Genomic DNA, 21,534 nt, shown 5'->3' on the forward strand with positions numbered 1-21,534 from the left:
TGGATCTCCCCGCCTCCACTTTGGGCTCCCGTGGTGTCTGGGACTTAAGAGAGAGAGAATTTCCCCCTTTTTTTTTTTTTTTTTTTTTTTTTATTGTGAAAAACCATATTAACCACTACAATACAGGGCACTTTCGCCCCCTTCCTTCCCAGCCCAATTTTCAGCTTTCATCGCTCTAGCGCTTTCAGTGACAATTGCGCAGTCATGCTACACTGTACCCAAATTACATTTTTATCATTTTGTTCGCATAAATAGAGCTTTATTTTGGTGGTATTTATTCACGACTCCGTTTTTTTTTTTTTTGCGATATAAGCGCAAAAAAGTGGAAATTTGGAAAAAAAAACAATATTTTCTTTTTTCTATTTTAAAAGAAATCCAATAAAATCAAATTTTGTCATAAATTTAAGCCAAAATGTATTCTGCTACATGTTTTTGGTAAAAAAAATTCCGTTAAGTGTATAATAATTGGTTTGTGTGATCACGGACATATGTACGCAAATGATCATGTACATATGTGTGCAGGTGATCACGTACATATGTGTGCAGATAATCATTGGGACATGTGATTTTAGTGGGACATATGTGGGGGACATGTTTTTATTATTAGTGACATGTGTTTTTATTATTTGGGGACATGTATGTTTTGGGGACATGTGTGGGGACATTGTGTTTATACTGTGTGGTGTGTTTACTGTGTGGTGATTTGTGTGTACACTAGACTAGTAATCAGTGAGTAAAAAGCTGTAAAAAACAGCTCATACTCACTGATCATCAGCCGGCTGCAGCGATCTGCTCTCCTCTCCTCAGCGATGACTTCTGTGTGAGGAGAGGAGGAGCCGATTGCCTAGCAACCGGTTGTTTGTTTACATCACATGACGGCCGTGATTGGACACGGCCGTCATGTGATCAGGGGGGCCAATCACAGAGCCCTCCTGCCGATCTGAGATGCGCCGTGTCCGGGTGACACGGGCGCATCGGGATCACGCCGCTGCGTGGGCACGCGCGCGCGCGATCCCGCTCCTCCTGATGGACGTTCCTGAACGTCCTATCAGGAGTAGACGGCTCCCACCCGACCGTATATGTGCATTGGCCGGGTGGGAAGTGGTTAATATATGTTACTTTTGATACATTGTTGTAGAAAGTCAGTTTTCTTCATATTGTTTATATTTTGTAATAATTGCAGTTGTGTATGATTTTCTTTCTAGTCCCACTGTGCTTGGCTTAATGGCGAGACTCATGGTTAGCATACACAGGGATCTCTGTTGCTCTCTATGACTCCCGCCCACATAAAGGCATCTTGCTGCTCTCCCGCACTGCACCTTAGGATTCAACCAGTTTGTAGCGCCCGAGTGGATCTCAGTACCTCCCGGCACTGTCTTGTGAGGACATAGGGACACCCAGGGTGCCCCGTGGGTAGAGTATCCTCGGGGCGCCTGTTTTTGGGTGGGTTTATGACTGTGATTCCCTTTTGGGATAGGAGCTGATTTGCTCACTGATCTGCCTGCATCTGTGTCGGCTCCCCCTTCGGGGTGTAGATTCGACACAGCCCTTTTCCCGTCGCCAGCAATCGCTGGCAACCACCTAGCTGGTTACAATATCCACCAGCACTGCGGAATTATGGGAATTGCAGTTCACACGTCAGCGCCATAAGCTCCGCACATGCGCATTACCCTCCCCATTGTGTCCGCATCGAGCCGGTGATGTAAGACGCCGGCTCGATGGATGGGGGAGTTATAAGCAGCGCAGTTCAGGGATGAATCAGCCAGAGGCATGACACATATACTGCTGTAACGTCGGATCCTTACTCTCCGGTAATTTATATCCGTATTCACTTATTTGATACACTTTACTATTTTCTCTGGACACTCTTATTCACACTTATGCTATCTGTCCCTAGGTAAAGCAGTCATTCAGGGGCAGCAAAGTCCCGCACTCACTAGCTTGTCAAGCGGTGTATCCATTTGGTCAACTTGTTGTGACTTTTCACATTCCTGAATCTATATTGATACATTTTAATATATTCTAGTCCTCATCTACTCTTGAAGGTATAAGTATTTATTTATTTAATTTTTACTTCTTAGGCCGTGTACACACGAGAGGATTGTCCGTCCAACTTAGTCCGCTGAAACGTGTTTCAGCGGACAATCCACTTGTGTGTGGGCTTCAGCGGACTTTTTCAGCGGACAGTCTGGCGGACTAAGTCTTTCGGAATTTCCGTAATTTTGTCCGTCCAAACTTGGTTTCAGCGGACAGTCCGCTCGTGTGTAGGCAAGTTGGACGGACTAAGTATGGCGCATGCTCAGAAAGAATTTACACGCCGAAGGTTGCATTGCAGTGTATTGGACGTCGTATTTCTAGTCCCGTCGTACGTGCTGTACACGTCATCGCGCAAGCTTTCAGCGGACTGTCTGTTCATCGTGTGTGGTCAAGTCCGTTCATTCAAAAGTTGGACGGACTGTCTGTCGGATTGTCTGACGAACTTAGTTGGGCAGACAATCCGCCCGTGTGTACGCGGCCTTAGTCTTAATTTATAGCTACCATTCAATTTAGGTATTGTTCGATAATACTAGTCTAATGTTGGCTCATATACTACTAAATCCTGTCATTATTCACTAATTAATATAACTGATATCTTATACTCTATTGATATGGAGGCTCAAGCTCCAATTTCCTCATATGATTGAGGTTATTATAATGATCATTACATAGTAAATTTCATTTTATTGTATATACAAAAACGTTCAAGTGCTAGCTTACTCATTTTTTTCTTTATTTATCTTATTTATTTTTTCAGCGCTGACTTACCCCCATCTGTGTCCTCCATTGGACCGGGGGGCCTCTGATTTGGCTTGTTGTGCTCAAACAATTTCTTTCCATCTTTTTCCGGTTCCGGGGTTGCGGTGTAGTTGTTGATTAGGGTAAGCGCCGCTGTGTTAGACCATGCACACTGGGATTATTTGTGTTTTTGCAAAAAATTATGTTTCTCCAATATATTATGACATGTATCTTATAGTATGTTGTTTTTTCAAATATTAATTTTTTTTTATATTTATTGTTAGTTGCACATTCCCCTGAAGAAGCTCATTGCGAAACATGTTGGGAAGAAGTGCGATCACTTCATCAACATTTACTTCTGGGATCCCCATAATCTAATAGTTATGTACTCATTGTCTTCTGTACATTTTTGTACTGTATACTAATGTTTTCTTATTTATTTTTAACATATTTGAATAAAACTACATGAATTTTTAATATATCTTGGTATTACTCTCTTATAAGTTGCACCGTTGAAAAATCCCCTGCTCCATCCTCCCTTCCCCCTTTCCCTTTAGTTATGCAATTTCAGATATATTAGGGGATGAGGTGCCTATTTCATTAAGGTGTCACTGGAAAGTTCGGACCAAATAGTTTCTAATCCATTCTATTTGTTGCTTCTATTTTCTTTACGTAATATCCAAGTTTTTCTTGTATTACTAATCACATTTGTGAGTCAGCACTTCATGTACTAGGCTTCAAGTACAGATTGTTCAGTGTGCTTGCTAGACTGACACTTTTCAACAGTTCCACGTAACTAGAAATCGGTTATGCAAGGGCATATATTTTTATGTATACCTTGTAGATAGGTCAGTCACAACCCATCTCTCTTACTCACATTTGCAGAAGATATATCAAATATTATGCACACATTTTCAGAATGTATTGCCTTAAAATATGCCAATGTGTTTCATTCATCAGATTGCTTCTCTTTATACAATATTCTATAAAAGTTTTTACATTCAACATAAAACCTGAGCTTTTAAAGACCATTTAAAACAGACAGAAACCGTTATGTCAAGGAAAAAAACTCATTCAAACATTAACATTGATTATTCTGAGGAGGCCCTGGGTAGTAATCCTGAAGATCAAGATTTAGACCTATTTTATTTAAGGCTTATATCTCAAACTACCTTAAGGGATCTGAAGAATATAATCACGCATATTGGACAGAAAATGTGACAAACCTAAGTTTACAATCTTTGCTACTTGTATCAAAATAAATCTTACATGTTAAATTAAATATATAATTTAGGATGGGTGGCAAACAACCCCATAGGTCCTGAAGCTAAGATGGACTACTTTGTATCAGGGCCTGGCATTCATTAGTGGGCTTCCCATTAAGCTCACCTGCATCAAGTTGTCCTCTCTTAGATACCAGAGTCAGTCTTATAGAGTCTTGAAATAATCCTCTCTATAGCGAAAGAAAGTATACACTGGAAAGCAGAGAAGCCACAAACAGGATAGTAGATATACTTTGGATGTGAGATGGGGTTCCCATTGTATCTTGGAAAGGATTTAAAAATATGTCTGGGTTTGGTTTGTGGGACATTTATTAAATGTAAAGTGGTTATAAACCCTTTACAATCCACTTTTTACTACAAGTAAGCCTATAAATAATAAGGCTTACCTGTAGCTACCCCGGATATGTCCTAAACTTGCACAGTTTAGGAGATAACCCCTGTATCAGCATGTGCCAATGTCATTTGCACATGTGCACTGAAGAAATGGCACGTTCGTGCCATTGCTTTAGCTAGTGTGCTGTTACTGACGGCACCCACACACATGCGGGGCAGTGACGTCGTCGTAGCTCTGGCCAATCACAGCACTGGAGCCCGCGATACTTGGAAGTAACTACGGGAACTATGTCACCGGCCAGAGCTCTGTACTGGGACCGCTGCGGGGGCTTCGATCTAAAGTGAGTATTTCATAATGAGCTAGTATGCTATGCCTTTGTCTTTCAGGTTTTCTTTTTTTTGTGGGTTCGCAACCACTTTAATGTGAATTCTGAATATTGCAAACTTAAAGCTGGACCCCAATGAAGTCTATGGAGGGTGAATCTTGAAAATAATTACTGGAAATTATCAAGACCAATAGGTAAGTCATTGTCAAAAAAAGGGTATACAAGGGAAACCAGACACTACCATGAAGGACATGTATCAATGCAAAACAAAACTTCAAAAACATCATACAGCAGGAGAGGGTCCACCTTTTTAATGTGACTTGGAGGTCAGCAAGGGAAAAACACAAATCCTTTCAATTACCTGCTTGGGAGATGCTTATAAAGCGGAGTTTCACCCAAAAGGGGAAGCTCTGCTTGTTTGCTTCCTCCCCCTCCACTGCCACATTTAGCACCTTTTGGGAGGGGGGGGGGGGTAGGTACCTGTTTTTGACAAGCTTCCTGAAATTGACACTTCCTTTTTTAAAGCTTCCTGATACTTCCTGCACCAAACCTCCTTCCACTGCCACAAGGCTATTCAGAAAGTGCAGCACACTTTGTGCATGTATAGTAGGGAACAGGCTGTGAAGCCGCAAGGCTTCTCTGCCGGTTTCCCTTATGAGGAATGGTGGTGGCAGCACCCGGGATCCGATAGACCAGGGGTAGGGAACCTCGGCTCTCCAGCTGTTTTGAAACTATAAATCCCATCATGCCTCTGCCTCTAGGAGTCATGCCTGTGATTGCTAGGGTCTTGCAATGTCTCATGGGATTTGTAGTTTCAAAACAGCTAGAGAGCCGAGGTTCCCTACCCCTGTGATAGACGAATCAACTGGGGTGCCTGCATCATGGGATCCCTGGACAGGTAAGTATCTTAATATTAAAAGTCAGCAGCTACAGTATTTGTAGCTGTTGACCTTTAATTTTTGGAGGGGGGGGGGGGGGGGCTGGAGCTCCGCTTTTAGTCTTTAAGTATGTTATATTATGAAACAGTCTTCTGGGTGATGTCAGTGACACAATATTCTCGCATTATATATTTTGGATGTGTAATTGATTTTTTTTTACTTCTACATTATTGTTTGGCTTAAATATAGCAGCACCATTCCAATCTGCTACCATAAAACTTGGAAAAAGGTTTTTTTTAAATAGTTTTGGGTACAACACCTGTTTTTTGTTTAGTGATAATAAGCCTGAATTGAAGTAGCAGCCACAACAGATCTAAAAACTACTGGAAATGTAGTCTTAAAAAATAAAATTGAACCCTTTAACTTTGTACTAATTGGCCAGTGGCAAACTGTTTCATAGTATAGTTAGTATAGTTTGTGATTTTTTTTTTTTTTTACAGTACCATACTTTATTTGGCTTTAATTTCAAAACTCAAGAGTGAACTAAAATGCTAGAGAACCACAAACCCACATTTCCTGAACCTCCTCCTATTTCCATTTCTGAAGTTATTCTCAAAATATTACAGATATATACTATATAGACTACTATATAGACTTTAGGCATGTTTAGTAGAAACTGACTAGCATCAGAACAGTACATAAGTACTTGAATAGGCATCAAATTGAAAGTGACAAGGCAGGACTTGTATTGCAATATAAATTACAGTGTTTTACTGGAGAGGCAATAGTCACGAATATTGTTCAATAGCTGGATAGCATGTAAGCAATTTTGTTATGCTGAAATGTAAAAGGGATAGACAAGGACAGTTTTATCTTTAAATAAGCATTATAGTGTATTCTTTAGATTACTATTATTATTATTGTGCAGTGGCTGGACAGTATTTAGGCAGCTTGATTAGGCTGCAAGGTAAGAGGGAGAGAATAGGCAAATTGTATCCTTAAAGGGGTTGTAAAGGTAAATGTTTTTTCACCTTAATGCATTCTATGCATTGAGGTGAAAAAACATCTCACACTGCCGGCTCCCCCAGTCCCCCCGTTTTACTTACCTGACCCCTCGAAAAGTCCCGCGCTCGCCCCCGTCATCCTCTTCACCGCTCAGCCTGGCCGCTGATTGGCTGGAGTGGATGGATTAAAAACAGCGCAGCGATTGGCTCACGCTGCTGTCAATCACATCCAATGACGCAGTGTGCCGGGACAGGGCCATGTGATACAGCGAGCGGCTATAGCCACCGGCTGTATCACGGGAGCATGCCCGCAGGTGCTTCTCACCATGTGGGGGAGCTCGCATGAACATGAGAAGTACCTGCGGGAGGAAGCAGAGACAGCCGCCAAGGGACCCCAGAAGAGCAGGTTCGGGGCCACTCTGCAAAACGAGCTGCACAGTGGAGGTAAGTATAACATGTTCGGTATTTATTTATTTATTTTTTATTTTACTTTACAATCCCTTTAATTAAAAATTTGAGTGTGTAACTTCAGAGACAATAGCCATGCATATTGTTTAATGGCTGGGCAGTATGTAAGTAGCATCTTTAGGCTGCAATGTAAGAGGGATAGACAAGGCAGTTTGTATGCTAAAATAAAAATTAGAGTGTATTATTTCAGACAATAGCCACACATATGGTTCAGTGGCTTATCAGTATGTAAGCAGCTTTCTACAGTGCAACAAGGAGAGGCAAGGTTTTATCCATTATTGAAAATTTTTCATATCAGCGGTAATAGCCACACATTCATTCATAATCCAGTAACTGAGCAGTATGTAAGCAGCTTGGTTAGACAACACTTTATAAGAAAAAGACAATGCATGTTTTATCCTTAAATAAAAATTTGAGTGTTTTGTTTTAGAAACAATAGCCACAAATACAGTATCTCACAAAAGTGAGTACACCCCTCACATTTTTGTAAATATTTTATTATAGCTTTTCATGTGACAACACTGAAAAAATGACACTTTGCTACATTGTAATTTAGTCAGTGTACAACTTGTATAACAGTGTAAATTTGCTGTCCCCGCAAAATAAATCAACACACAGCCATTCATGTCTAAACTGCTGGCAACAAAAGTGAGTACACCCCTAAATGAAAATATCCAAATTGGGCCCAAAGTGTCAATATTTTGTGTGACCACCATTATTTTGCAGTACTGCGTTAACTCTCTTGGGCATGGAGTTCAACAGAGCTTCACAGGTTTCCACTCCTCCATGACAACATCACGGAGCTGGTGAATGTTAGAGACCTTGCACTCCTCCGCATTCCATTTGAGGATGCCCCACAGATGCTCAATAGGGTCTGAAGACATGCTTGGCCAATCACCTTTAGCCCTCAGATTCTTTAGCAAGGCAGTGGTCATCTTGGAGGTGTGTTTGGGGTCGTTATCATGTTGGAATACTGCCCTGCAGCCCAGTCTCCAAAGGGAGAGGATCATGCTCTGCTTAAGTATGTCACAGTACATGTTGGCTTTCATGGTTCCCTCAATGAACCACAGCTCCCCAGTGCTGGCAGCACTCATGCAGCCCCAGACCTTGACACTCCCACCACCATTCTTGACTGTAGGCTAGACACACTTGTCTTTGTACTCCTCACCTGGTTGCCATTACACATGTTTGACACCATCTGAACCAAGTAAGTTTATCTTGGTCTTATCAGAACACAGGACATGGTTCAAGTAATCCATGCCCTTGTCTGCTTGTCTTCAACAAACTGTTTGCGAGCTTTCTTGGGCATCATCTTTAGAAGAGGCTTTCTTCTTAGATGACAGCTATGTATACCAAATTTGATGTAGTGTGCGGCGTATGGTCTGAGCACTAACAGTCTGACCCCCCACCCCTTCAACCTCTGTAGCAATGCCGTCAGTACTCATATGTCTTTTTCCCAAAGACAACCTCTGGATACGACGCTGAGCACGTGCACTCAACTTTTTTGGTCGACAATGGCAAGGCCTGTTCTGAGTGGAACCTGTCCTGTTAAATTGCTGTATGGTCTTGGCCACCATGCTGCAGCTCAATTTCAGGGTCTTGGAAATCTCCTTATATCCTAGGCCATCTTTATTTAGATCAATAATTCTTTTTTTAACATTTCTTTGCCATGAGGTGCCATGTTGAACTTCCGGTGATCAGTATGAGAGAATGAAATTGATAACACCAAATTTAACATACCTGCTCCCAATTAACACCTGAGACCTTGTAACACCAATGAGTCACATGACACCAGAGAGGGAAAATGGTTAATTGGGCCCAATTTAGACAGTTTCACTTAGGGGGGTAATCATTTTTGTTGTCAGCGGTTTACACATAAATGGCGGTGTGTTGAGTTATTTTGAAGGGACAGCAAATTTACACTGTTATACAAGCTGTACACTCCCTGCTTTACATTGTAGCAAAGTGTAATTTCTTCAGTGTTGTCACATGAAAAGATATAAAATATTGCAGTTGGTGGAGATGTAAGCAGTTTGATTAGGCCCCAATGCAAGAGGAAGAGAAGAGGAAGGCTTTATCCTGAATAAAAAACTGTGGAATGTCCTTTGCCAGTCTGGCTGGTGGGGGATTGGTGCTGTAGGAGCAGGTGAGTAGTTTACCTGTCCTCTCTGGCCAACAACAGGATCATAATTGATAATGAAATGAAGTTTGGTTTGCTAGGAGTTAAGTAATCCTGACAGTTTTAACGGTTAATACATTCCTGGTAGTTTCTTGGTTAGCTCAGAACATACTTTACAAACTGGGAAAGAGAAATCTCAGACACAGGGAGCTCTAATTCCCAATAAACTCCATGACATTTGCAGCTTGCTGAAACACAGTGATTCTACAGCTTCTAGATACTCCCAGCCTTTCTCCCCAGAACTTCCCCAGCCTGCACTTCCCCAGCCTGCATGAGCTCTATGTTCACTCCTCATTTCTGCACCTTTCCTATTCTTTCTCTGAGCTGTATGGGGAGGCAGGGGGTGAATGAAGCAGGTCACACAGGAAGGAGATCACCAGAACTAAAACTGTCATGTTCACACATGCAAAGCACAGAGGAAAGAAAGAAAAGTACACATTCAGCTGCGTTCCTTCCAGCAGCAAGGGGCGTCGCAAATTGGCACTGTGCTTCATCACCACTATATCATAATTTACTTAAGTGGTAGAGGGGCGGGGTGATGACTGGTGGTTGGCTATAAGGAAAGAGCCAAATAGACTGACAGGAGGCTGGATTAATAAGGACAGGTTATTTTTTTTTGTACCCAGCAAACAGTAAGTTCAGAATGGGGGACAGCTAGGGGGAAGTTAGATGAGCACTGCATCTCCTCCCCATCTCCTCTACAAATGCTGGAAGGATCAGCAAAGGTTTACAATGGAACAGTTAATGTAATGTGTGTGGTACCTCTGCGCTGGCCGAACGGAAACAATACAAAGGGAGATGGAGTACTGCTGCATGCACTGGGAGTGCAGAGTGTTTAAAGGGGACAACCGCAGCCAGGTAAGCTCGCACCTCCACTCCCCCCCCCCCCCCCAGTGATTGTTCCAGGGACTCCGTCCGACCGCCTACGGGGGTCAGGAAGGAATTTTTGCCCCACTGGTGCATTTGGCTGCTACTGTCAGGGGGTTTTTCGCCTTCCTCTGGAACAACCATAGGTTAGCATACCCCTACCTCCGGCCTCCTTTCCATTTTTTACGCTATCCTAGGACGACTATTCCAGATCACAGCCAGACTTCTTTTCTAAGCGGAGACCTCAACCTTAAGTAAAGGCAGCTGGAACAGCCAGCAACCGAATACAGCCAGCAACCGAATACAACAACTCCTTCCGCATCCATATAGGCATCCCCTGATCAACTTGCGCGCTAATAGCCTCAAGCACGGCGGCAAGCCTGATACCTAGCCCCACCTCAGGATCAATACCCTGATCAGGATCATCATCTTAGGCCCATAGTACCATCAACAGCATCCACAAACCATGTGCTACTTCAAATACTCAGCTGAAGTTCTGCACAGACTAAGGAACATCAACACCACATTGCCATCTTCCATACAAAAAATACTTCAAAGAGAACAACTATTAAAAACCGGACGACAACCAGCTCCCAACCACAGGAAGACATCTACTCGACCACTACAATTAGATTGCGCCTTGATTAACGCCAGGTCTGCAGTCAAACATAGACTGGAAGTACACGACTTAATCATCGAGAACAATGTAGACTGCCTCTTCATCACCGAAAGCTGGTTAACCTCTGACTGCAACACCATCCTCACCGAATTGGTGCCGGAAAACTACAGGATCATAACCGAACACCGGATAGGGAAAAAAGGAGGAGGCCTAGCAGTGATCTTTAAAGGTCACCTTGATCTCACTAAACCATCAGCTCAGAACCCAGTGTCTTTTATGGAAACCCTGACGCTACATTTTCAACCAACACCCCATGACACCACTCATATTCTACTGTGCTACAGACCACCGGGACCAAAGTCCAATCTTCTTTCACCCCTCACGGAATCCTTTGCAATGCACACCCTAAAATTCAAAAATTTCCTGGCACTCGGAGATTTCAACCTTTGGGCAAACGAGCCTAAAGACCCCATCGCGACTGCCTGCATCAATCAACTAGAAGAACTGGGTCTACAGCAACTGATAAAGACTCCCACGCATGGGTCAGGACACACCCTGGACCTCATTTTCAAACAGAACATCGACGTCAACATACTCGACAACATAACTCTGCCATGGACGGATCACCACGCCATCAAATTCAAAATCGCTACCAACATCACCAACGCAAAACGGAAACCTGTAACAACGCACTGGACCAGATCGCATAAAAAACTGTACTCCGAAGCCTTCAAAACCACTCTGTCCAAAAAAATATCTACAATAACCTTAAACCACTCTACGGAGGAAACACTCAACTCCCTGAACAAGACATTACTGCAATCAGCAGACTCGGTAGCACCAAAACGCAGGGCTCTCATCAGGAAGAAAAATGCTGGATGGTTTAATAGCTCCCTCTCCGTACTAAAGCAAGAACGCAGAAGAGCGGAAAGAACATGGAGAAGAAATCCCACCGAGGAAAACCTATTTAACTACAAAGGTCTGACAGAGAATTATCGGAAAGCAATCTTCAAAGCCAAAAAAGACCACTTCTCATATACAATCCCAACGGCCGCAAACCAACTACGGGAACTGTTTAAACTGGTTAATCAATCAATGAATCCGGTTTGTCTAGAACCCCCAGAAAGCGAATCCCAGGATTACTGTGACAAACTGTCGGATTTTTTCATCGATAAAGTCAAAACCATCAGGGAAACAATTTGTCAGAAGAAAACATCCAACCTCAGCCAGCAAAAACATAAAGAGGATGTCCGCACCAACATACCGCAACCGCCAAAATTTTCACTATCCCCAATTACCGTAGACACCGCAAAAAACATCATTAATAAACTGCGTGACAGTACCTCACCTATTGACATCATCCCCACAAAACTACTGAAAGAATGCTCCGACATCGTGGCTCCAACCATAACCCACCTCATAAACCGATCATTCCACGAAGGGATTGTTCCCAGCATCCTCAAACAAGGCATTGTCAAACCTCTACTCAAGAAACCAAACCTGGACCCTCAGGATCCAAACAACCGTAGGCCGATTACAAGCCTCAACACCATTTCTAAGATCATGGGGAAAGCTGTAGTACATCAGCTACAACTTCACCTGGATACTCACAAACTCCTGGACCCGCTGCAATCAGGCTTCCGCCCGGGTCATGGAACAGAAACAGCTCTCCTCAAGATTTGGGATGATGCCCTCGAAGCAGCAGATGACGGAGAGCCGTGTCTCCTCGTACTGCTAGACCTAAGTGCAGCGTTTGATACAGTAGATCACAATACTCTACTCGTCCGCCTCACAGAAGTAGCCGGAGTCCAAGACATAGATCTCCATTGGTTCGCGTCCTTCCTAGGAAATCGGTCACAGACAGTGAAACTAGGAAAATTCCTCTCCGAAACTCGGGCAGTCACCTGCGGAGTCCCTCAAGGCTCTCCATTGTCACCCGTTCTCTTCAACATTTACATTCGCCCACTCCTTCAAATCATCAGATGCTCAGATCTCTGCTTCCACTCTTACGCTGACGACACACAACTTTATTTCCGGATCAATGGAAAAAAAGATCACCAACAACAACTTGAAAACTGCCTCAAATCAATAGAGGACTGGATGACCACCAACTCCCTCCAGCTGAACCAATCAAAGACAGAGCTTCTTATCTTACACCCAAATCATAAGCCCGCAACCAAAACCTCCTGGTCTCCACCAACCATCTTTGGGCAGACTATCTCCCCAAAGACCAAAGCGAAGAGTCTCGGGGTTATTTTAGACGCACAAATGTCAATGGATGCGCAAATAGGATCTGTAGTCAGTCGATCTCACCATCTACTGCGCATGCTTCGCAGACTCATCCCTTTTATCCCAAAGAATGACAAAGCAGTGGTAGTTGGAACAATCATTAATTCAGGACTGGACTACGCAAACTCGCTTTACATAGGATTACCACAATATCAACTTGCGCGATTACAACTGATCCAAAACACGGCGGCAAGGCTGATAACAGGAAAAAAACCCTGGGAATCCATTTCTCCTTCACTGAGGAGCTTACATTGGCTAACCGTAAAAAATCGGATAACGTTCAAGACCCTTTGCCTCACCCACAAATGCGTGCATAGAGAAGCTCCGCAATACCTAATGGAGAAAATAAATCATTACACACCAAACCGCAGTCTTCGATCAGCCAACAAAAACCTCCTCCTCGTGCCCAAAGCCCGGTATAAATCCAAGGGTGATCGGAGATTCGCTGTCCAAGGGCCTCTGCTATGGAATGCTCTACCAATCAACATCCGCCTGGAAGAAAATCACCTGGCTTTTAGGAAAAAACTCAAGACCTTCCTCTTTTAGCAGCTGATCAAAGCTCGCCACAGCGCCTAGAGGCGATTCAGTTCGCATTGTGCGCTATATAAGTATTTCATTCATTCACTGGATAAGGTTAAACTCCTACCCTAATGGGATAAATGTGTATAAGTGTGGTAGTGCTGCGCCGTATAAGGGTATGGGTGATGGAAGGGAGGGGAGGTGGGGGGGATGATGCAAATAAGTAATTAATATGAAAAAAGTAAATTAATGATAAGTTCTGGAGAGTAAGTTACCATTAAATAAATAATAGTAGTCCACTATATAAACGTGCTCAGCTCAATTAAAATGATAACACAAAGTAATAGCCAAATAATAGTAATACTTCACAACATATATATGGAATCAAAGTGCACATGTGCTGAAAATACAGTTCCACTATAAGATAAAGTGCCAAGTGCTAGGACTTAAGCCCCGTACACACGAGAGGACTTATGTCCGACAGACTTCCAAAGGAGTTCCGCCGGAGTTCCGCCGGAGTTCCGCCGGAGTTCCGCCGGAGTTCTGACAGACTTTTCGGCCGAACGGACTTGGCCACGCACGATCACACTAAACTCCGACGGATTCGAGCGTGATGACGTACGACCCGACTTGAATAAGGAAGTTCATAGCCAGTAGCCAATAGCTGCCCTAGCGTCGGTTTTAGTCCGTCGGAGTAGCATACACACGAGCGGATTTTTCGAAGGGGACCGGGTCCGGCGGAGTTCCGTCGGGAAAATTTGAAGCATGTTCCATATTCTAAAGTCCGTCAGACTTTGGTGAATCAAAAGTCCGTTGCAGCCCACACACGATCGGATAGTCTGACGGACTCGGTCTGACGGACTTTGGATGTTGAAAAGTCCGCTCGTGTGTACGCGGCCTTAGTAGTGCAAAAAACATGGATCAATAAAGTGACTAGTGCAAATAACACACACGGCATATATATATATGGTGATTAATAAATATTCATGCCAAAAATATGCAACCCAAAAAACAAGTCCATAAGATAAAGTGCTTGGTGCCAGTAAATCCAAACGATGAATTAAACGATAAAGAAGTCCAAATAGTGAAAAATGTGTAAATGCTGCTGGCGCAACATTCAGACATAAAACATTCCAACGTAGTGTGCTGTGCAACTCATGCAGGCTAATCAGTGCCACACTCCTTCTTTTCCCTCCGTTGGATAAGTGGATGGATGTCCCCTTCCCTTACAGCTGTAAGGTTACAGCGTGTATCAACATGTATTAACCGCAACAGGGGTTTCCTCACATCTTATACCACGGTGTCTTGGGACGAATATACGTCACAAAGTACAAAAGATGGTTCTTGATAGTGTAGTAAGTTTTAAACTCCAACGTTTATTCCCTGATGAAGTCACGTGACGGTGACGAACACGCGTCGGAAAGAGAGAGAGAGAGACACCGGAAGTGACGTCCGAGCCTGCCACTCGTCTTTGTTTACACTGGTGCCTGTTTTGTATTACTAAATGTGAGTAACCTGACAATTCTTTTATCAAATAAACGTTGGAGTTTAAAACTTACTACACTATCAAGTACCATCTTTTGTACTTTGTGAGGTATATTCGTCCCAAAACACTGTGGTATAAGATGTGAGGAAACCCCTGTTGCGGTTAATACATGTTGATACATGCTGTAACCTTACAGCTGTAAGGTAAGGGGACATCCATTCACTTATCCAATGGAGGGAAAAGAAGGAGTGTGGCACTGATTAGCCTGCATGAGTTGCACAGCACACTACGTTGGAATGTGTTATGTCTTTACACGTTTTTCAATTTTTGGACTGCTTTATCGTTTAATTAATCGTTTGAATTTACTGGCACCAAGCACTTTATTTTATGGACTTGTTTTTTGGGTTGCATATTTTTGTCATGAATATTTATTAATCACCATATATCTATATATATATATATATATATATATATATATATATATATATGTCGTGTGTTATTTGCACTAGTCACTTTATTGATCCATGTTTTTTGCACTACTAAGTCCTAGCACTTGGCACTTTATCTTATAGTGGAACTGTATTTTCAGCACATGTGCACTTTGATTCCATATATATATTGTGAAGTATTACTATTATTTGGCTATTACTTTGTGTTACCATTTTAATTGAGCTGAGTATGTTTATATAGTGGACTACTATTATTTATTTAATGGTAACTTACTCTCCAGCACTTATCATTAATTTACTTTTTCACATTTATTACTTATTCGCATTATTCCCCCCACCACCTCCCCTCCCCCTCCCTTCCACCCCCCATACCCTTATACGGCGCAGCACTACCACACTTATATACAATGGAACAGTGATTCTCCACACTCCACAAAATACATCTATGTAACAAATGAAAAGTCCCACTATTCTCCTAAAATCTAAGGAATGTTACTTTTTCTTTCAGTAAACCTGCTCTGCAAAGTACAAGTTTGAAAAGAAGAGTATTCGGGACTTACAGGTAAAGAAGACATGTCTGACATCCATCATCATGCTGGGGTGAGCTGTGATGTCTGCAGGGTGGGAAGCAAAGATCAGGGCTGCTGTGTTTTGTTGTCTTCTTTCTCCGCCCACCTGTAGAGGTGCTCTGGAACAGGCACCCCCTATCTAGCTGGCCAGACTGAGAGGGACTCAAGCCCAGGAGAGAGAATTATTCTGCTGTTTGTGGCTGCCGCTGTAGAGAGGAAACAGGTAATAGGCATGGGCACATCCTCAGCCCCATTTTTGGACAGGCTGTAGCAACAACAGTTTGGATCATATCTTAGAGTGGTGTGATAGCCTGAGAACTCTTTGCACAGATTCTTCTGCATGCTGCTGCTGGCAACATGAACATGATGCCCCCCCCCCCCCCCCCGTACCAGCCTTGCCACTATCCCTATCCTTTTCCTTATATAGCTGATAAAAGCACAAGGAGCTGTAACTTGTGAGATGTAGTTCTGGGTTTGGCTATCGGCCAGGTAGGCGGGCATTGCGATTGATGATTTACAATCAGGGATATTTTTAGGGGATTTTTATATTTTAATAAAGCTATTGTCAAATGTTTTTGTGTTTTAATTCCTAAGTTACATTTTTTGTGAATGAGTAGGGATACTATATATCCCTAACTCATTAATGTAGGAGAGAAGTGTCTGGGGACCCTTTATTTTTTTAAAGGGGGATTCCAGATTCCGATAAGCCCCTCACCTGCAGTCCCCCACAACCACAGGGTGAGTGTTTTGGGCAAGAGTCCTTTGTCCCAATTAACATGGAGGGGGCCAGTGGTCCAGCCTGGGCACCCAATAGTCCATAGGGTCTGCATCAGCCTTGGACCAAGTAGTCCCAAGTAGTGTACAATTGTATGGCTGAGGCCCTGTCTGTGATTGCTACCTCAGCCAGGCCTGTCTGCTTCAGGTGAAAAAAAAAAACAACTTAAATGTGTGGCTTTGATACCACCACCACAGCTGCTCCTTTGTTCGGGGATCTGAGTGTCCAAGGCACATTGGAAATGAGAGGGGTTCTGCCACTAGAGGTACTTCTGCAGTACTATTTCTAAGTGTTGTAGATTTTTTCAGCATGTAGAATGAGATCTGCAATTTTCCCCTTGTATCAGGGATCCAAAAAAGGTCACCAACCAATAATGGCCCCTGTACCTCATGGTTTGAATTCTAAACACCTTCCACAGACCTTTCAGCATGAATGAGCCTATTTGCCAAGCACTGTCTGTAGCAGTGTACCCAAGTCCTCAGTGTCACTGAAAACAACAGTGATCTCAATGATTTCATCCCACTCACATACAGCTCCTAGAATCACAAACCAAGAAAAAATAAATAAAACACCAAAAAACTACAAGGGAGGTCTATAGGTAGTTGGTAGTTCTCCAGGTCATTCAACTGTAAACATGTTGGGTTTATCATGAACCCATCTTTGACCCAAACACAACCCCATCCCTATTTGGTACTATTTGACAGTAGTAGTAAAATACAGCATGAGTTATCCTGTTCCTCTCAGGCCTTGGTGTCATTTCAGTTACACCAATAGAAATCTAGTTGACAGGCTCTTCTAAATTTTCTTGCTTAGACAAATTATATTAAAGGCTCCCTAAAAAGATGCTCAGGCCTTTGAGGGAAATACATTATTTAAAAGCACAAGCAGAGAAATAACCCATGGTAAACACAGCACAATAAAACTTACAATTACTTGAAAAATTAAAAGGAAGGATGAAAGAAGAATGAAGAATGGAAGAATGAATTGAAGAATGAAATCATCGTAAAAAAAATCTCATTATCTGCTGATTTTCTAGAAGCATCTTTACTGAATGGTTAGGTTCCAGGGAATATTTACTAATATGTTGAAATTCCAGACAACCCAATTTTGCATTCACTTTTTACCCTGCAGACCTAATAATTCTTAAAGACATGTGATCCTCAACGTATGTTTCTTTATCATTGACCACATGTAAAATTGGTAATTGGGAAGGGGCGTGGCTAGCGCGCAATAGGAATGGACGCCTGATCCAGTAGCTCCGCTCCAGCGCAGGGACATCGCACTCACCGAGGCGGCGATTTTCGCCCACAGACACACGAGACCGGAGCTAAGCTCATCCCCAACACCGGAGGATGACTCGCAAGCAGGCCAGTGCAGCGCAGCCGAAGAAAATGAAGGATTTCTTCCACACTGTAGGCCGACCGAGCCAAGATGGCGCCGGCGCCGACTCTCCGTTGTCTGCAGACGGCTCCCCTCCTGCAACGCCGAGCCCGAGATCCGACGGAGGATCACAGAGGCACTCTCCGGCTGCTTCAACCCCTCTTTCATGCAGTCCTGCCAAATCAAGACCTCGCTTGATGGAGGAGCCTCTAGGGGAGAAGGTTAGTGCGATCAATAGTTCCCTAGAAGACACAAGGGAGCTTGCTGACACCATTAACTCCTTCCCAACCACGAGCCAGCCTATCACAGACACAACACTCAAAGAAATGCTGATCTCTCTGCGAGGCTCACTACACTCAGACCTTATGGAATGCATGCGGAATTTTAAAACTGAAGTGACTGAGTTGGGGACCAGAGTAGATCACGTTGAGAAAAAAATGGGTGAATATGCAAACTCATATAATACCCTAGTTGACTCCCATAACGATCAGGCCGAGGAAGTGGCCTGGCTTAAAAACAAACTCGCGGACCTCGAGGACCGGTCACGTAGAAACAATGTCAAACTGCGAGGGGTACCAGAATCTGTTTTGCCGAACCACCTGCAGCAGTATGCCAAAGACCTCATGATGGCGTTTCTCCCCTCAGCTCCATCTGCCGAACTGGTCATTGACAGAATTCATCGCCTGCCTAAACCGTCTCACCTCTCGGACAATGTCCCTCGAGACGTCCTGATGAGGGTCTACTTTTACCATATAAAAGACCAACTCATGACGGCCTACCGTAGGAACCCCAACCCCCCGGAGCAATACTCCACTTTGCAACTTTTTGCGGATCTCTCGCAACACACGATGCAACAACGCAAGTCCCTTCTTTCGATTACCAAGGCTCTTCGAAACCACAGCATTGTGTACAGATGGGGATATCCCACCAAAATTATTGCCACGCGTGATGGCAAAACCTCTGTGATAGCAACATTGGAAGAGGGTCTGGCCCTGCTCCGGTCCTGGGATATCCTGCCAGCCCAGGTCCCTGACACTAACTCTGCCGCCCAAGGGGTGAACACTAGCGACACCTGGCAGGTAGTATCTCGCAAAAAGCATGCGAAGAAACCTGCTGTTTAGCTGCCTCGATCTCAATATTCCGAGTGAAACGACGAGATCCCTTGCGCTCTGGAGCTCAAAGACCCATGTTTTACCCCCTGTTTATATGTTTAAGCAGTATATCTGCCTACAGATTCCGGATGGAATCCACCTTTTTAGCTCTCTACCGACTTACCCTTTTGTTACTATCTGACTTTTGTTGCTCTTCTAACTACTTCTTTTATTTTTATTTACTATTTACTGGTGAATGGACTCGGAGAAATACCCATGGAGACGAACAGCCAACTCATCTTTTACAGCCTCATGAAGCGGACCTGGACCAACAAGGTACTTTTTCAGCATCTCTCCCTTACCTGAAATATGTCTATTAAAATAACCTCTTTTAATGTGCGTGGCTTGAACCACCCTGCCAAACGAGCTTCGCTCTGGAAAGAGGCCTTCAGGCTCGGATCCGATGTCTTGTGTGTGCAAGAAACGCATTGGTCCTCTCTGAGCGAACCCATCTTCAAACACAACAAATTTCCACATATCTTTAAAGCCTCTGCTCCTACCAAAAGAAAAGGAGTTCTAATTGCTATCAAAGACACCGTTTCTTTTACTCTTCAACAGTCTCTTATAGACCCGGAAGGTCGATATTTAATCATACTGGGTAGCTTTAATGACAAGCCCTACACCATAGTAAATGTCTACGCACCCAATACCCATCAAACACGTTTTCTGAGAAAACTTCTCCGGAAGGTGGATCTACTAAAAAAGGGCGACCTGATTCTATGCGGAGACTTCAATATCATTCCTGATCAGGTCATGGACACGACCTCCAAAACACAGCGCCCACGAATTGCTCTACAACCTTTGCTCCACACTGAGGACTTGTATGATGTATGGCGCTGCCAACATTCCACTGAAAGAGACTATTCTTTTCACTCTCTTAGACACAACTCGTACTCGCGTATAGATTTAATTCTGACTGATAGGTTACTTCTTCAACGAATTACAAACTCGTCCATACATGAAATTACATGGTCGGACCACGCCCCCGTGTCCATCACGGTGGACGGGGGGCGCCCTCTGACTCCTGCTAGTGTATGGCGGGCTAATCCCCGCCTCTTTCAACAACCACAACAGGTCTCTTGCCTAACTAAACATTTGCAAGAATTTTTCTCTTTTAATGCTACTCCTGATGTTAGTCCGTTTACCTTGTGGTGTGCCCATAAGGCTTTTATTAGAGGTATACTTTTACAAATGGGTGCAAGGGCAAAAAGGCAGAGGACACAGAGGCTGGACTCCTTGCTTTCGGAGATTAAATCATTAGAAGCCCAAAATAAATCCACGACTGCTACAAATCAGAGTGTTCTGCACAAATTGACCTCACTACGTTCGGATCTCAGGCTCCTACTGCTAGAGCAATACGATAAACACGTCCACTCGCTGAGATTATCACATTATTCATCTGGCAACCGGGCTGGTAAATTATTGGCCCAGAGGTTAAAAGATCGTAAAGCTAAAACCAAGATCCCCTTTCTTTTTCGTAAATCAGATCAGGGTAAATTATATGATCCTAGCGACATTGCAAACGCCTTTGCGGACTACTACGCCTCTCTGTATAATTTAAAAGATGACCCCTCCACCCCACAACCTACGGATCAGGACATCCAGAAATTTTTCACCGACCTCTCCCTCCCCTCCTTGACCAGTGATCAATTAGAGACCCTCAATTCGCCCCTTACGGAACCTGAGATCCGACGGGCCATCAAAACTCTTCCAAACGGCAAATCCCCGGGACCTGATGGTCTTCCGAATAGCTACTACAAGATCTTTTCCCAGACTCTCTCCCCGGCTTTGAGAGAGGTCTACTCTGCTGCGGTGTCCTCTGCCTCGTTCCCTCCTGAAATGCTTACAGCATTTATAGTCACTATCCCAAAACCCGGGAAGGACCCCACGACTCCAGCTAATTTTAGGCCTATCTCACTCTTAAATACCGATGTAAAATTGTTTGCTAAGATCTTGTCCCATAGACTTCTTCCGATCCTGCCGTCACTGATTAAGCCAGAACAGACCGGGTTCACTAGGGGAAGGCAGGCGTCGGACGCTACTAGAAGAGTTATTAATGTTCTGCATCACGCGCATTCCTGTCGGACGCCTTCTCTGTTACTGTCTTTGGACGCGGAGAAGGCGTTCGACAGGATACATTGGGGATATATGTCCCAGACTCTTAGTAGGTTTGGGTTCTCGGGT

At 43.6% G+C, this 21,534-nt stretch overlaps 1 long non-coding RNA gene across 1 annotated transcript; it reads left to right on the top strand.

Moving 5' to 3' along the window:
• The first annotated feature begins 1,698 nt into the window (after positions 1-1,698).
• On the top strand, positions 1,699-3,231 carry LOC143990092 (uncharacterized). Its single transcript, XR_013277147.1, has 4 exons — positions 1,699-1,811; positions 1,898-2,045; positions 2,795-2,918; positions 3,060-3,231. It is a non-coding gene; the product is annotated as an uncharacterized LOC143990092 (long non-coding RNA).
• Positions 3,232-21,534: the final 18,303 nt, after the last annotated feature.

Source organism: Lithobates pipiens, unplaced genomic scaffold (assembly GCF_037356315.1).
Source record: "Lithobates pipiens isolate NorthernLeopardFrog02 unplaced genomic scaffold, aLitPip1_a1.2 Scaffold_18, whole genome shotgun sequence".
NCBI lineage: Eukaryota > Metazoa > Chordata > Amphibia > Anura > Ranidae > Lithobates > Lithobates pipiens.